We start from the raw sequence: 5,370 nt of genomic DNA on the forward strand, positions 1-5,370 counted from the left end.
TTTAAAACAGTCGCTGTTTTGAAATCAGAATCATAATGAGCTTGTTTACAGTTTGCGTACTCCACTGAGTTTCATGGATTATACTTTCTAAACATCAGTCCTCAACAACTTACCTCCTTCAGGGTCGTCCTTTCACGAAGTTCAATCAATAGCCTCCTAACCCAATTTCTTGGGTTCATTTTTTTCGCATGCCAGCAGTTTATTTCTCAGTGAATTTCCTTTTATTATCCTTCCACAAGGGAGAATGCTGCTGCTGCTAAGTCACTCCAGTCGTGTCCGACTCTGTGCAACCCCATAGATGGTAGCCCACCAGGCTCCCCGTCCCTGGGATTCTCAAGGCAAGAACACTGGAGGGGGTTGCCATTTCCTTCTCCAATGCAGGAAAGTGAAAAGTGAAAGTGAAGTCGCTCAGTCGTGTCCGACTGTTAGCGACCGCATGGACTGCAGCCTACCAGGCTCCTCCATCCATGGGATTTTCCAAGCAAGAGTACTGGAGTGGGGTGCCATTGCCTTCTCCGACAAGGGAGAATAGTCTTTTTTTAAAAAAATACGAATATGATCATGGCAACTTCTGGATTAAAACTCTTATTTAAGTGGTTTTCAGTGTAAAGAAAGTCATGGTTTTGAAGGCGTCTGACTGCCCAGCTTTTTCGCTTCCCCACCGTACACTGAGCTGCAACCTTAGTAACGTTATTTCTCGGGTCTGCCTATTGGGGCTATACTCATTCTCATCTCTGCCTGCCCCACATACTTTTTGCCTATTTAGCAACTATGTATTAGATCTCAGAAATCGTTTTCTTTGGGGGACAATTTCTTGACCACTCTTACTGGGATGGAGTAAGTCTCCCTGTCACATATTCTGGTAGCTTTCTGTGGCGCTCTTCATAGTGCAATTGTAAAACCACTTCAGCTTTACAATTAAAAAATTATTTTATCAGTTTGAAAACTTCACAAAAGTACAACTTGTGTATTTTTGCCAGCATCTAGCAGATAAAAGCCTGGCACACAATTGATGTTCAATACATGTTGAAGGAATTAATGAGTGTTGAGACAGTCCTTCCTTGAGAAACTACCTGTTAATCTGGATTGTGAAAGAAAGAAGCCCAAACCTCTATACTAATGAGATTGAGAAGAAGGTCTATAATTAGAGTAGATTATTGGTAGTACTTGGTGGATGTTCTCTTTAAGAAGTTCCAGGAGTTAGACACAATTTTATAGCCTTAAGTAAATCAATCTGACTTCCCATATTTAAATCACAATGAGAATCAGCAGGATCTAGTCTTTACATCTAAGGCAAAACAGTTTAATTGTGCTCATTAGCAGTGTTTTCCTGAATTATACCTAAATTGTAAATGAGAATAGTGAGACCAAGAAAGATCAAGATACTGAATTTAGTAGAGGCGGAACAGTGTTAGTCACTCAGTAGTGTCTGACTGTGACCCCATGGACTGTTGCCCACCAGACGCGTCTGTCCAGTGAATTTTCCAGGCAAAAATACTGGAGTGGGTTGCCATTTCCATCTCCACAGGATCTTCCCCACCCAGGGATTGAACCTGGGTCTCCTGCTTTTTAGGCAGATTCTTTACCCTCTGAGCCACCAGGGAAGCCCCAGAGGCAGAATAAGATTGGCTAAAAATTACAGGGTGTTCTTACTGCCCTGAAACTTGTTCTCATTTAACCTCAGAACCAGTCCTGGCCAAAGAATGGTAAAAAGAAAAAGCAGAAGGCTTTTCTGAAGGGTTTAGTGTGGTGCAGGAATGTAGAAGCAGCTGCAAAAACAAAAACAAAAACAAAAACAAAAAACAGTTGCTGGCAGTATCCTGATGGCACAGTGCCCTCTGGTGTTAGGAAAGGGGTACTTTCATCACATGCATATTGAGAACTAAGCAAAGATGGGAGCTTCCAGCCGACCTCAGTCCATGCTGTTATGCAACTTTTTTGTATTTACCATCCACACAAAAATGTTGACTGACAACCAGGATTATGCTTAGTACCCTACACACTTTATAGGAAAGTGATTCCCAACAGCTCCACTTTGAGGAGTGGAACAAAATTATTTAAGAGCTATGCTATAAAAAAAATGTTACAAATAATGGAAGATTGCACATAATTAACTTTTTAGAAATATAAATTAGAGAAGATTCAAGATGATCTATGATAATTTCTTATTCACTCATGTAAGAACATTAGAGGGAAAAAAAAAGAAGTACAAAGGGTGTATAACAATGGAAGAAAGTTCTGCTTTGGTGTTGATACATCTTAGAAAAAACATTCAGCTGGAACATAACCAGATAAGAATAATCTGATTACAGTGGGAATGAGGAGGGGTGGTCTTTGTTGGCAGATACTCATTTGGTGATTTTGACTAATAGGGAATTTATCCATAAGCTACATGAAGTAGAAAGAGAAATGGGAATCTTAGCTGTGAGGCCAGGCCACAGGGACTGTAGGAAAATTGACAATTGGGCCTCATGGGAGGCTGCAAAGACTGCAGCTTGGTGAGTAATCAGAATCTGAGGTATTCTGTTGTAACAGAGAGCTGTGTCTTTGAACTCTAGTAGGAGGCTTCCCTGGTAGCTCAGATGGTAAAGAATCTGCCTGCAATGCAGGAGGTGTGGGTTCAATCTCTGGGTTGGGAAGATCCCCTGGAGGAGGAATGGCTACCCACTCCAGTATTCTTACTGGGAAGTCCCATGGACAGAGGAGGCTGGCACCCATGAGGTCTCAAGGAGTTGGACATGACTGAGCAACTGAACTTGAGATGAGCACTCCGCTAGTAACAAGATTCAGTTAGTCTTGTCTTTTGCTCCCCCTAGTACCAGCTAGCCAGTTTATTCCATGTGTCTTGGTTCAAATTATGAGGAAGTATCAAAGTAGTTGTCACAGGCCAACTTATGGATGGATTGGTTGTTCCTTGGTTGGCACCAGGTCAGATGCCTCCCCTGGTCTGATCTGTAATAGCTAAGGGGCTGTCATGTGGTACAGCCATCCTGCTGCAGGGATCAACTGCTTTCCCTATAGACTGTGAGCATCTTGAGAAGGAGATGATGAGCATGACAGGTGCTAACACGTGTTACCTCTAAGGCAAAACTTGTTGGTGATTCATTTGACAGTATTTTCAGTTACTGTATCAAAACTTGGGTGTTATTTCACTTAAAAATGACCAAGAGGGTTTTTTTGGGTTTTGGTGTGTTTTTTTTGTGTGTGTGTGTGTGTGTGTGTGTAGGTTGTTGTTGTTGTTGTTGTTGTTGTTTGGTGGAGGTTTCTGGTAGGGAGGGGATGCAGGGATGCTTAACTTCTAACAACATCTAACAAAACTAATTGTTACATGGAATGCACTTTGAAAAATGTGACACCTTTTATAAGGCGTTTGCTACTGTGAAAAGATTACTTACCAAACACATTTGGAGTGACATAATGCTTTTCAAATAAATCTTGATTTATTTTTAGTGTGAAGTCCTTAGAGTTATCAGATAAATGGTCCCTACTGATATGAATTTTATCGTTATGATTTCTTTGCAGTTCATCCTAGAGATCATTTTATATCTGAAAAATATGGTTAAAATTATGAATATTGTTGAAAATGATACCAATCATCATGCAGAATCATGGATACAAAAATGAGCTGAATGTGGCTCAGATCATGAGCTCCTTATTGCCAAATTCAGACTGAAATGAAAGAAAGTAGGGAAAACCACTAGACCATTCAGGTATGACCTAAATCAAATCCCTTACGATTATACAGTGGAAGTGACAAATAGATTCAAGGGATTAGATCTGATAGACAGAGTATCTGAAAAACTATGGACGGAGATTCGTGACATTGTACAGGAAGTAGCGATCAAGACCACCCCCAAGAGAAAGAAATGCAAAAAGGCAAAACGGTTGTCTGAGGAGGCCTTACAAATAGCTGAGAAAAGAAGAGACACTGGAGGCAAAGGAGAAAAGGAAAAATCTGCCCATCTGAATGCAGAGTTCCAAAGAATAGCAAGGAGAGATAAGAAAGCCTTCCTCAATGATCGATGCAAAGAGATAGAGGAAAACAATAGAATGGGAAAGACTAGAGATCTCTTCAAGAAAATTAGAGATACCAAGGGAACGTTTCATGTAAAGATGGGCACAATAAAGGACAGAAATGGTATGAACCTACCAGAAGCAGAAGATATTATGAAGAAGTGGCAACAATACACAGAAAAACTATACAAGAAAGATCTTCATGACCCATATAAACATGATGGTGTGATCACTCACCTAGAGCCAGACATCCTGGAATGTGAAGTCAAGTGGGCCCTAGGAAGCATCACTACAAACAAAGCTATTGGAGGGGATGGAATTCCAGTTGAGCTATTTCAGATCCTAAAAGATGATGCTGTGAAAGTGCTGCACTCAATATGCCAGCAAACTTTGAAAACTCAGCAGTGACCACAGGACTGGAAAATGTCAGTTTTAATTCTAATCCCAAAGAAAGGCAATGCCAAAGAATGCTCAAACTACCACACAATTGCACTCATCTCACACGCTAGCAAAGTAATGCTCAAAATTCTCCAAGCCAGGCTTCAACAGTACGTGAACCATGAACTTCCAGATGTTCAAGCTGGATTTAGAAAAGGCAGAGGAACCAGAGATCAAATTGCCAACATCTGTTGGATCATTGAAAAAGCAAGAGAGTTCCAGAAAAACATCTATTTCTGCTTTATTGAGAACACCAAAGCCTTTGACTGTGTGGATCACAACAAACTGGAAAATTCTCAAAGAGATGGGAATCCCAGACTACCTGACCTGCCTCCTGAGAAATCTGTATACAAGTCAAGAAGGAACAGTTAGCATGGGACATGGAACAACAGACTGGTTCCAAATCAGAAAGGAGTACATCAAGGCTGTATATTGTCACCCTGCTTATTTAACTTATATGCAGAGTACAACATGCAACATACCAGGCTGGATGAAGCACAAGCTGGAATCGAGATTGCTGGGACAAATATCAATAACCTCAGATCTGCAAATGACACCACCCTGATGGCAGAAAGTGAAGAAGAGCTAAAGAGCCTCTTGATGAAAGTGAATGAAGATAGTGAAAAAGTTGGCTTAAAACTCAACATGCAGAAAACAAAGATGGCATCTGGTCCCATCACTCCATGGCAAATAGATGGGGAAATAATGGAAACAGTGACAGACTTTGTTTTTTAGTTTGTTTTTTTTTTTCAGGGAGGCTCCAAAATCACTGTAGATGGTGACTGCAGCCATGAAATTAAAAGATGCTTGCTCCTTGGAAGAAAAGCTATGACCAACCTAAACAATGTATTAAGAAGCAAAGACATTACTTTGTCAACAAAAGTCTGTCTAGTCAAAGCTATGGTTTTTCCAGTAGTC

The 5,370-nt window shown here is 40.7% G+C and overlaps 1 non-coding gene across 1 annotated transcript; it reads right to left on the minus strand.

The window, feature by feature from the left end:
• Window positions 1–1,532: 1,532 nt before the first annotated feature.
• TRNAF-AAA (transfer RNA phenylalanine (anticodon AAA)) lies at window positions 1,533–1,604 on the minus strand. Its single transcript has one exon. It is a non-coding gene; the product is annotated as a tRNA-Phe (tRNA).
• Window positions 1,605–5,370: the final 3,766 nt, after the last annotated feature.

This window comes from Capricornis sumatraensis, chromosome 18 (genome assembly GCF_032405125.1).
Source record: "Capricornis sumatraensis isolate serow.1 chromosome 18, serow.2, whole genome shotgun sequence".
NCBI classification, from domain to species: Eukaryota; Metazoa; Chordata; class Mammalia; order Artiodactyla; family Bovidae; genus Capricornis; species Capricornis sumatraensis.